Genomic DNA, 13,032 nt, shown 5'->3' on the forward strand with positions numbered 1-13,032 from the left:
AGAAAAAATCATCACTACAGTAAGGAAACAGTACATACCCATAGTCAACATAGTTCATAGTCAACACTTAATAAATATTTGTTGAATTGAATTGAAAGAGGAGAATCTGATGACCTGTTACTACTGCTCTACCAGAGAAACACAGAAATGTCCTCTCTGTTCTTGTGCCATATTTAGCATGCCTCCATCTCTAATTGCATGATGGAGTGGGAAAAGCATTATATTTAGCCTCAGTGAACCTGGGTTCTAAAGAAAAAGGGCTAGGAAAAAAAAAAAAAGCTTGATCTGAACTGTGCCCTGGGAACTGAGGGCCACGGATCATAACCTGACCTGCCCAAAGGGAGGTCTGTCCTTAGGAATCTTTTATACCTTGTTGGCCCACAAGCTCTAGCTCTCTCAAGTCTTTGCCAACCTCTCACTCTCTATTGTCAGTCATCTTGACCTGTCTTGTCACCGTACTCCGGTGACTCTGGAAGACAGAGTGACAATGGTGACTTTGCACAGCTCTGCCTCACTTAAATCCAATTCACTTGCAAGTCAAGACATCACTCTCCTGATGTCATTGGTCTTCTTCTAGAACAAAAGATGAGCAATAAACTCTCCTGTATTCCTTCTCATGCCCCTTAATTCTAGTGTCTTCCCTCTATCGATTATTTACGATTTGTCTTGTATATGTCCTATTCGTAAATAGTTGTTTGCACATTGCCTCCTCCATTAAACTGTGACCCTCTTGAGGGCAGGGCCCATCTTTTACTTTACTTTATATCCCCAGTGATTAACACAGTGCCTGGAACATAGTCGATGCTTAATAAATGAATATGGACTGACAGATCGTTGTTGCCTTTCATTTTTTCTACACACAAACCATCTTAGAAGTTTAAGGAACATGTGCAAATTATATAGGAAGGAGAATGCTATGAAGTTAGGAAAGGCAGTAGAGTTTAAGCTCACATGTGGGACCTCTAGCAATATGCCTGGTCAATAGAAGATGACTGGAACTAAACTTGCTGAACTAAGCACAGCACACATCTCCCTCCTTGCCAAATGTTGGAGAAGCAGCCAGCCCTGGGTTGGGGAGGTGAGGGAGGAAACAGCATCAGCCACTTGGCAATCCCAAACCTGAGGACCAGTCATTATCCCAGGTTATTTAAGAAAAGACTTCAGCAGTATCACACTACTGGTGTTCCCTCTAAGTGGCTAACACCATTCTGCAGCCCCAGAAGGAAATATGATGCCATTGAAACAGGACTGTTCAAAAAAGTTTCCCTCACGAGGGAGCGGACAATGGGCCCTGGCTTCTTTTTGTTTTGTGGAATCTCTTTGTGCTTTGCAAAGGCACCTCTCAGCTGGTGATGACCCCCAAGGACTGTATTGTGTCTTCAGATTACTTGTTTTGATCATCTGGGGTGGTGGAAGAAAGAACAGGTATTCAAAATGAGCAGAAATCAAGGGAATTGGCTAGTGTTTGGATGGATTTCCATAGACCGAGCTGCCCACTGCTTATGTGAAGCTTCCTGCTGGGGTCACCCCTTTTTCTATGAGGTTATACATACTGTGGGGCAGCAAGGTGGCACATGGTATAGAGCGCCAGGCCTGGAGTCAGGAAGACTCATTTATCTGATTTCAAATCTGGCCTCAGACACTTACTAGCTGTCTGGTCCTGGGTAAATCACTTAATCCTATTTGTCTCAGTTTCCTCATTTGTCAAATGAGCTAGAGAAAGAAATGACGAACTATTCCAGTGTCTTTGCCAAGAAAACCCCAAATGGGGTCACAGAAAGTCAGACATGACTGCAAAAATGACTGAACAACAACAATACATGGTTTTGGAGGTCTTAGCCTCTGACACTCCCAAACCCTAGATTAGGAATCAGTCCCACACTTCCAAGAACAGTTGTCATCTTTGGTCAAGAGCGAGGAGTCAACATGGCTTCTCTTTTCAGACCACCTACTAATCTGCTCAAGATTCTCTGTTTAGGCCTCAGTTGTACTTCTACACAATCCATTCCCATGCTATTCCTATGTCATTAGCTGTCATCATGATCTTTCCTTTAGCAAATAGGTAGGCCCTGGTATAATGGAAAGTTATTGCCTCTGGAGTCAAAGGACCCAAATTCAAATTATGCCTCAGATGTTTATTACTTGTGACTTTTGGCACACTCTTCAACCTCCCTAGGCCTTTGTTTCTTTTTCTATATTCAAACCTTAAAGGGATTAATGGATTAGATGACCTCTAGCATCCCTTCCAGCTCTCCACCTATGACCCTTATCTCTATCTAGCATGCCTATGGATGGCTATTGACCCACCCACCAAGAATTCATACCTGTCTTTTGCATACATTCCCAGAAAATAAAAATTGTACCTGTCTTTATCAATAGTCAAGAGGCAATAATGGTATATGCCAGTCTTGGAGTCAGAAAGGCCTGATTTCAAGCCTTGACCCTGGAAGATACTAGATATGTGATCTTGAGAAAGTCATTTGACATCTCAATGTCCCCAGGCCACTTATTAAGATGATAACACATTTGATTTACTGGTCTATTGAGAGACTGGTAGTCTCTCACAGGTACAGACTCACAGTAGAACAGTAGCATCATGGATCTGGAGCTGATGGGGCCCTGAGAAGCAATTTAGTCAGTCTTCCTCACTACAGAGGAGGAAATAGGCCTAGGGAAATGCATTGACTTGCCTAAAGTCTAACATTCAGTAAATGTGAGTGGCAAGATTTAAACTCAAACTCTTACTATCAGTCTAATGATCTTTACGCCATGTTGCTGCCTCTTCATCCATTCCCAAACCATCAAAAAACAAAAACAGAAACAATGGTTTGATCTGTTGTTAATTTCACACCTCAACATTTTCTAAGATGTTCCCTTTCTTCACAAGCATGAGAGAAAGCACATATCATAATATGTAAAGATATCTAGATATTTTGAAAAAAAAATTCCTTTGAGTATGCTCTCTCTCAGTCTCAGATTTCAGTCCTGCATGAAATGGATAGCGAAGACCTGAGATCAAATCCCGTCTCAGGTACTAGTTATGTGAACCTGGACAAGTCACTTGACCTCTGGGAGCTCCAGTTTTCTCACCTGTAAAAGGGGCTGTAATAAACATCTATCTCACACAGAAGCTATGAGAACCAAATGAGATAACTTATATAAAGTGCTTTGTAAACTTTAAGGCATAATATACATGGTATAATAATAACAACAAGAATAATAAATACAGGGAAAATTTAACCTATATTATAATAGGCAGCAGAATTAATAATAATAGCAGCAACAGAAATGCAGCCTATGCCCAGAATGGGTAGGAAAGAGGCCTTTAGCACACATCAAAGCACTGTTTAAGACGTTGAGCAAAAGCATAGAGCCTGAAGACTTGAAACAATGGAACTGGGTCAGCTAATCAGTCTGGGCACACTTCCAGTGGCTCCACCATACTGACCACGAGAAGGAGACAAAAATAGCTGCAGATCCTGGAAGCAGTGGCTGAGACTTTGAGTCAAAGGGTAAACTATGGACGCAATGTGGAAGTCAAGAGGAAACAGTCCAGATAGTAGGTCACGCATTCCTCCTTCTACTTGTCCACGTAGAAAGAAAGCCCCAAGGTCAACAGTGTCATTCGGGGAGTCCAATCAACATGTTAGGAAGAGGGTCACAAAACCCAGCCTCTCATAGGAAGATCTCCGAATGATGTCACTGAGCCATAAATTTTGTTAGATCCAAATTTCTCAAAGCATAGTTGCCCTGGTTACTTCCCCATTTACTTCCTGAGAACATGACTTGTTTTTTCTTCCCACAGGGATCCAGAAATCTGTTTAGGAGGAGAGAATTTATTCTTCCTTCTGAATGAGCCCTGGCACATGACAGAGCTCAATTTTTTTTTTTAATTTTTGGACTAGGACAAGCCTGGTTTAAGACCAGAATTGAGGAGGGGTCTAGTGGGAAGATTTTTTCTTCTCCATAAGAGGAAAACATAGATTCTTTTGGGTGCAAGAGACACCTAAATGTTTCTGTGAACTGCCTTAGATGCTGTGCTACCAGAAGGCTAATGCATAGATCTAATGAGCTCTTGAACCCCCTAACAGTCTTATATACAACAAAACTGGCATTGAATTACAGAATTAAAGAATGTAGAGCTGGCAGGGATTTGACCCATCATCTAATTCAATCACCCTAGTAAATAATTTTTGCTTGATATGCATAGATAAGGTTGTACCCTCATTTCCCTGAGTGTCTTTAATGTACCAGGGTCATGTAAATACCCAACTTGAAATCAGGAGCATGCTCATTGACATGAAATTTTCCAGTAGGTGAAAGGGATTCATTCCATTGTTGAAGGGTTGAAGAGAATGAATTTGGATAGGGAGCCAAGTGACACAATCACAAAATGTATTGCACTACTATAAATGAATTGAAGGGGAGGCACAGTTGATTCAGATAGTATTAGGACACTCATGATTAAATGATCTTATCCCAACCCAACTGACAGAATTACAGAAGTTAAAGGACAAATAACAACATGTATTAAGGTTTTGGGGTGTTTTCTGGTTTTGGAGGCAATGGGGTTAAGTGACTTGTCCAAGGTCACACAGCTAGTATGTGTCTGAAGCCATATTTGAACTCAGGTCCTCCTGACTCCAGGGCTATCTACTATGCCACCTAGCTGCCCCAATGTGTTAAGGTTTTAACATGAAAAGAATTATCTACATGTAAGATAAGTATGTGCTGTCAATGATGTAAGATGTCTACATCCACGTTGTTGTTGTTCAGTCATTTTTCAGTCATGTCTGACTGCAGCTGGATTGGTTTGCCATTTCTTTCTCCAGCTAATTTTACAGGTAAGGAAACTGAGGCAAAAGAGGTTAAGTGACTTGTCCGGAGTAACACAACTAGTAAGTGTCTGAGGCCAGATTTGAATTCAGGAAGATGAGTCTTCCTGACTTCAGGCTTGGCACTCTAGCCGCTGTACCAGCTCCCTCTTCTATATCCACCTGAGATGTCTAAGCATATAGACAAGACTCTGGAGGGGAAACACTGGTAGATACCTCTGAAATCTTACCTATGTCTCTCTGAGGGAGACTATGATTCTTGCCTTGAGGAGAATAGGGAGGCATGAGGCTGACTACTCTATTTCCTACCGAGAGAAGGGCATCAAACTGGAATTCTATCTGCTTTTTCTTGCCTCATGTTACTGGTGTAGGGGCATGATTTTTAGGTTTAAAAGACAAAAAGCCCCTAACTTCCCTCATTTCTATCTCTTACAGGGAGAGGGTACCTAAGTTTACACACTCCTACTTGGCCTCTTTCCACCAAATACTAGCTACACAAAGAATACCACAAATTGTGAATAAATAAACCCATTTATTCAAGCAAATGGTGAGTAAAAATATGTTATACAGATTAGAATATCCCAGAAAATACACAAGAGTAACTGGCACATAGTAGGTTTTTAATAAATGCTAGCCTACTCAATGACTGCGTTCTTTATTGGGAGTGAGATAAGATCTTCCCTCAAGCAAGAAAGACACCTTGATTTCATTCCAAGGGGAAATTCCCCAAAGTCCCTAGGGAGGCAAGCTGGAAATCAGAAACATGTTGAAATGCTGGCTTCTCCTTCAAGTCTGCTTTCCAAAGTCTGACTGTCTGTATCTGCAGCCAGTACTCAAGAGAATCTGGAACCATGTCTGTCCTCTCTCAAAGAAAGAATAAAAAATATCTCTCCTCTCAAAAGCTCTTGCACCAACTCTGCCCAGGCACACAGTACTCTTTCCCCCAATCTCAAATCACACTCTGCAGGCAGCATGAAGCGCAGGGCTCACCTACCCACCACCCCCAGTTTGGTTAGGAGTTAGGTTACATACACTTTGTTAGCCCTTTTTGAGGTATGGCAAAATTTTGCAGTTAAACTCAACAGAATTGTAGAGAAACTAGCCACTGGCTAGCTGAAGGCACCACTATGTCAGTGGAGACCCTTTAAAAAGCAAGACATATTCTCTAAGGTATAGTTGAGGCAGAAGTCAACTCTTAGGAGTGTGAGCTCTAGGATAAAAGAAGGTGACCTAGTCCTGGCTGTCAGGAGTTGGGGTACACAGAGGAAAAGGCCCAGAGATCTTGGCTGACCAAACTGTCTAGCAGAGGCTCTTTCTACATCCATGTTCCCTCTCTTTCCACACAATAAAAACTTTCATTTTCTCAGTGTTATTCAGAGCAACTAGCTACTAGGAGAAAAGTGGCTAATTAAAATAGTTCCTATTAATGTGTAAATGACTGATTGACACTTTAACTCTCTTAAGAGGTATTTGCATTTTTAAAAGGAGAAATATCCTCAATCCAAATAAATCTCTACAGGTAGAATTTAGGCAACATAACCAAATTAAATGACAAATTCTAAGGAAGGTGTTTTTGAGGGTGGAGTAGCATATATGCAGGTTTATCATTTGTTCTGAATATCAACTCCCATAAGTTATTCTGGATTTCTATAATGTGTACAGCTCCTATCACACACATATGTATATATGTATGTATATTTACACATACATACATTTAAGTTGCAGTACACATTCCAATCTATATTTTTAGAGGGAATTTCTTATACTAATGAAATAATATATATATTATGTTGTCCAAATATATGTGAATTTATATGTGTATGTATGCATATAGATATTTGTAGTTTATATGTGTATATACTCGCAAGCCTATACTTCTAAAATCACTTTTTTTCAAGAGTAGAGGCATGTTTTTTAATAGTGGGGTTTTCACTGTTGTCTTTTCTCTTCTCTTTATTATAGAGCAATTTTATATTTTATTTTTCCCTCTTCTTTGTCATGAAAAGGGTCTCAGAGCTCTCTCTCTTTCTTTCTCTCTCTCTCTCTCTCTCTCTCTTTCAGTGGGGAGCAGTAACCAGCTGTTCCAAAACTCCCAGCAAGAATCTTCCAATGCGAACCTGTCTGACTAATAATAAACCCCGGCAGAGGCTCATGATATATATATATATAAAACAGATCAGAACTCATAGAATAGAAGGTATATTTTTTATGATAAATTACAGCCTCTGCTTCTATTTCCAATAATCTATGTGTGTATGTCTTCTCTCTCTCATGAATCTTTATCTCCTTTCTGTGCATATATATTATCTGCCTGACTGGCATATAAGATTTACTATTAGAATTCGTTCATGTTAAGTTAGAAATGTAAAGTTGTTGTCTGATATTTTTTCATGAAAAAAAAAAGATTCAAACATTTTTCTTTGGGCTAAAATTTCCTCAATATGATTGAGGTAGCTAGATGACATAGTGGATAGAGTGATGGACTCCAAGTCAGGAAGACCTGAATTCAAATCGAGCCTTAAACACTTACTAACTATATGACCCTGAGCAAGTGACTTAACCTCTTTCCCCCTCAGTTTTCTCATTTGTAAAATAAAGATAATAATAGCAATTTCCACCCAATATTGTTGAGATAATAAAATGAGATAATATTTATAAACTTTAAAGACCTTAAAGTGTCATATAAATGCTAGCTATTATTATGGTGATGATCAGAGTATACTTTAAGTCTATTGCTTCATCAACTTACGTTTCTGCTTTCAAAGAAAGACCTATGATAGTATGAGTTGCTTGAGTTTTGTTGTTTTTAAGTCATTTCAGTTGTCTGACTCTTTGTGACCTCAGTTTGGGTTTTCTTGGCAGACATATCTCATATTACAGATGAGGAAACAGAGCAAACAGGGTTAAGTGACTTGCCCAGGCTCACTGGTTAGATTTGAACTCAGGTCTTTCTGACTCTAAGCCCAGTGCTATACTCATTGTGCCACTTAGCTGCTCCAAGTTGCTTAGAATAATCTGCCAAAACATACTGTTGCCCAAGAATAGAGATTACAGATTCATGACTTTCTTGGGATATGTATAAAAGAAGCACATGCTCATCATAAGCATCTTGCTAAAATATTTAGCACTCAGGCAATCCCTGTTTCAGTTGACATATGGGTAAATCCTATATCTATTTAGTAGGTGTAAGATGTGTGTTCCCACATAAGATGTGCGTGTCCACATGTGTTGTCTAAATATATAGATGTGGCTCATGGAAGGCATGTGCATGTATTTTTGGAATCCAACCCACTCCTCTCTCGGAAGATATGTAACTAGTTTATTTCTTCCCTTGACTATCTCCAAAAGCAATATTAGGTTAGATTTATATCTTTTTGTCCCTTTAAATATGCTGGTCTATTAGTACTAATTTTAGGGGTTCAAAACAAAAGCTATTTCTCTAGTTAATACTCTTTAGCTTAGATGGGGAGCATAGCCCCTTCATACTAATGACTGTCTCCCCAAAAATCTATCACAAATAGTGAACACTACTGAACACATTTATTCTAACAAAAAGAAATAAGAGAAGCAATAAAGATCAAACTGTGAAATACACAAGGTTAAATGATCTGTCCAGATGGGAGTGAGATATCTCAGTTCAAGTCAAGGGAGAGAGGACTTGATCTCCATAAATGGGAAATTCTCTTTCCAGAGTTTCTAAGAGAGCAACCTGGACATGTCAAGGAGCCCGTTTCTCCTACATATCTGCAGCATCTAAAGTATGTCTTTCTTTCCCTAAGAGTGTCTAGAACCATGCATGTCTCTCCTAAGAGCTCTGGTACCAGCTCTGCCCCTCTTTCAGGTCTAAAGTGTTGTCTAGGCATTCTCTTCAGTAATTGAGTCATATTCTCCACTGAAAAAATAGCAGCACACAAACTCTCCAGGCATGGGTGAAAGCACAGTTATACTCATACAGCCCTTATTTCACTTTGGATTTACATGTATCACCCAAGTTGCCATACTCATGTATGGGTCTCTCCTTTCAAGCTGTTTGTTACAGGTTCAATATACTCTCAATGTCCCTATCTGTCCCTATTGATGCATTTACTTTTAATAGTAGATCAGAGTATACAACTGGATAATTTAAAGGCATTTAATGGAATAGTATAAAAAGAAAATTAGTAATAGTACATGTCTACCTTTGTAACGTAGTTCAATACTCATCTCTTGAGTATGCTCAGGCCTCATAACATTTGCAACACACTCTCCTCTCAATCCCTCTTTCTCCTAGTTGTTGCTTGTCCCTAATTTTATACACCAGTCCTCTTCCTACTCTAAGTGTCACATAATGCCTCTGAAGATAGCATTCCTTTACTATCCTCCTTAATTTCTCCCAAGACACCTTCCTTTTATGTTGGAAAACGATGGCATCTACATGCCTCTTCATTGACTAGTCCAAAAATATCCTAGGCTCCCACAGAGAATCTAATTCTGATCTTTACTCTGTAATTTCTTCCACCTTAGTGAAGCACTGAATTGAAAGGTTATACCACATCCCCAATTCTACCCCCATGGTCTCTAAAACCTCCCCTTATGGAGCAAGTAGAATTCTGGTCAATTTTTTTCCTATTCCTCTTTTTTTTTAAACGTCTTAACCTGTATCCCAGTGACTGGATTTACATTCTGTTTACAATAGTGGAATTGTAGGTGGAATAATGGAACCATCATTATGAGTCTGATCTGAGGAAAATGGTTTACTCAGTTCTCCATCAACTCAGGGACAGTGTTGCTTGGATCATCTGGTCAAAGTGACCAAGGTCTGTACAGTGGAAAGGAGGTTTGGTTTAACCACATTCCATGGGACTGAGGTCTCTGACTGACCTCTAGTGGACTATTTCCTGCTTCCCTCTTTAAAAGTTCCATTTTTTTCTGATGACCCAGGACCACAGACATTACTGAGTCACATGATCCAGGGCTCCACACATAAAACTAGAGTCATGAACCAATACTTCAAATCAATTCAAATCAACAAATATTTATTAAGCACCTACAATGCATAAGAAAACATGTCAATGCTTGGAAGCCAGGTGGTCCCCAGTGGTGTGAATTTGGGCCTTATATAAAAGGAACCCTGTAGGAAATTCTCTATTGCTCTTAGTTTAGAGCTTGTTACCTCTTCTAGTGTTCAAATGAATCATTTAACTGAAAGAATATGTTCATGAATTTTACTAGGTAATCTCACATGGGGTGCCTGCTAAGTGGACTTAAAACCCTGTATTGAAGATCTCACTAAAATATTCACCAGAACCTCTTCTTCCTATTGTGTATCATTCATAACCTATGAGACTCATTCACGAGTTCAAACAAAAGTCTTGTACCCTCTTTTATACTTAGCATTGAAGCTACAATAAATTGTGCTCCAAATGGGCCATCGAACATTGAATAGAACTTTACCTCAGAGCTTTGGTAGTTGGCTGGTGATGTGTGCCTCTATCATGGGTGCCCTTCCTAGCTTATCGACCATGAAAGCAAATTAAACCTGATGACTGAAAAAAGTGTAGAGCTTGACATTCTATAACAGTCTTAGAAATGTTAAAGTTTCTCATCATTGCTCCTGGAGCATGAGTCAGGGATAGAATAACTTGTTTTTGTGGAACAGCTGGTATGGGTTGGAGGGAAGGTTGTTAGGGTCATCTGTATATCAGGCACTCTTCCATGATTCTCATAGCCAGTGGCTATAGTTTCTGTAACTGTTTCTCAAGGCTCTGTAATATTATTATCCCATCCAAAGTGAGAGGGAGGATAATCTAGCTTCATGATTTTGTTGGTGGAAATGTTAGGTTGCTATGTGATGTCACTAGGATAAGGATGCCTTCCTTATAAATGGAAAGAAAGAGGAAGATCTCCTGAAATGATTCAAATGAAAAGTACTAGGTTGGATTTGGCATCATCATTGTTTTCTTCCTTATGAATGAATGAAAAAAAAATCAAATACTATGTGCCAAATACTGAGCTAAACAATGGAGGTATAAATAGAAAAAGAAAATAGTCCCTGTTCTCAAGAAACTTGTACTGCAATTGGAGGAGAAGATACATAAATGAAGATTCAGCTGAAGGATGGAGAGAAAGGCCCTGGGATTCTCAAGTTCAACAGCAGGGCAGATGGAAATGCCCAAGAATCCTTAGGGTGCATCAGTGTGCTTGCCTTGCAGGGAGTCTTGAAAGGACTGACCCACCACAATTGGGAAATGGGGAAAGGCACTAGAATTTTAAGTGGAATAGGGAGTATATTGTGTACATTATAGATATATATGTGTTTATTCACATGAGACAAGTCAACAAGCATTTATATCAAGTGCTTACTCAGTGCCAGGAATTGTGCTAAATTCTGGGAATACAAAAATAAGCAGAAAGATAGTTTCTGCCCTTAAGGAACTTACATTCTAATGAGGAGGGATTGCACTTAAAAGGAAACTGAAAAGGTGGGGCATTACCATATAGAAGTCCTAGAGAGTCTGTAGCCTTTGGAGGAATGAAGACTTGGCCCAGGCATCTTCTTTAAAAGGGAGATTTGGGGAGAATCCAGTAATCAAAGGGAGAGGCCAAAGGGGCAGAGGGTACTTCCATTATGTGAAGTCCAGTGGTAAAGTGAGCTTCCAAGGTAAAGAGGTTTCTGGGGCATTTTAGAGAAAGTCCGGATGAGTCAGAAATGCAACCTAGAAAGGAAAGAAACATGACCCAAACTGAATTTGTAAACATCTCACATACTACAATCACCAGATAAGGGGTGAAAACTCAGGCCAAGCCCACCATTTTTCTCACTCCTTCCCAATATTCACATGATCAAAAAAATAATTGGACCAATTGCTATTTCTACACCAAGTAACTAACATTCCATTCATACACTACTCACCCAATGAATGGCCAGTCTCTGGCTTGACAAAACCTTGTAAATCAGTCCCCTTACTTCTTCCCCCATTCTTAAATATGTCAAAGGACTTCAGAAATCATTTGGCATTATGCTTCCATTACAGGTTACCTCTCTGTAGACAGATGGTGCAGTGTATAAAGTTCTGATCCTGGAGTCAAGAAAACCTGAGTTCAAATCTGGCCTCAGACACTTACTAACTGTGTGACTCTGGACAAGTCCTAAGAGACTTAAGAGCTCTCTGAGCCTTGGCTTCTTTAACTGTAAAAAAAAAAAAAATAATAATAATAAAAACAAACCTTCCTTAGAGTTGTTGTGACATATATATATGTGTGTGTGTGTGTGTGTATGTATATGTATATATATATATACATATGTATGTATATATACATACATATATAAATTGTCAGGCATGTGTACCTGAGGTCAAGTTTACCTTCTTGATCTCATCAATTCCCATTGATTCAGTTATCATCTCTATGCTGACAATTCTCAAATCTACTTATCCAGCCCTAATCTCTATGCTGGTCTCCAGTCTCACATCTCTAACATCTTGAATATCTTGAACTAGATGTCCTAGACATTTTAAGCTCAACATGTCCAAAACTGAACTCAATTATTATTGCCCCAAACTCTCTTCTCTTCTGAATTTCCCTATTATGTCAAGGGCGCCACCATCTTCCCAGTTAACTAGGCTCACAACCTAGGTATTATCTTCAGTTCCTCACTCTCTCTAACACTCCCCTAAAACCAATCTGTGGCCAAGTTCTATTCATTTTACTTTCATAATATCTTTTGAATATATCCCATTCTGAATATACCTCTTCTGACATTGCCATCACCCTGGGACAGATCCTCATTGCTTCGTGTCTGGACTATGGCAGTAGCCTGCTGGTTGGTCTCCCTGACACGTCTCTCTCCACTTCAATCTATCCATTCAGCCACTGAAATGATCTTCCTCAAGGGCCTGACTATCTGACCATATCACACTTACTGTGCAAACTCCAAGGGCTCCCATTCTCAGGATCGTCTGTTTGGTGTCCAAAGCCCACTTTCATGGCCTACTTCCTTCTTTCTAGTGTTCTTAAATCTTCCCTTCCCCCACATACTCTGCAATCCAGTGACACTGCTTTCCTGGAAGTTCCTCAAACTTACTCTATCTCTGGACTAGGAGCATTTTCACTGAATTCCATGAATTTTCTCTCTTTACATCTCTGTCCCTTGGCTTCCCTGGCTTCCTTCTAATCCCAGCTAAAACCCCACCTTCTACAGGAAACCTTTCTTGATTCC

At 39.6% G+C, this 13,032-nt stretch overlaps 1 long non-coding RNA gene across 1 annotated transcript; it reads right to left on the reverse strand.

The window, feature by feature from the left end:
* Positions 1 to 11,259: 11,259 nt before the first annotated feature.
* On the reverse strand, positions 11,260 to 12,793 carry LOC114034828. The gene is made up of 3 exons (XR_003568151.1): positions 12,737 to 12,793; positions 11,728 to 12,003; positions 11,260 to 11,530 (listed from the first exon to the last, which is right to left on the reverse strand). It is a non-coding gene; the product is annotated as an uncharacterized LOC114034828 (long non-coding RNA).
* Between the last annotated feature and the right edge of the window lie 239 nt (positions 12,794 to 13,032).

The sequence above is a fragment of the Vombatus ursinus genome, unplaced genomic scaffold (assembly GCF_900497805.2).
Source record: "Vombatus ursinus unplaced genomic scaffold, bare-nosed wombat genome assembly UNPS02009132.1, whole genome shotgun sequence".
NCBI classification, from domain to species: domain Eukaryota; kingdom Metazoa; phylum Chordata; class Mammalia; order Diprotodontia; family Vombatidae; genus Vombatus; species Vombatus ursinus.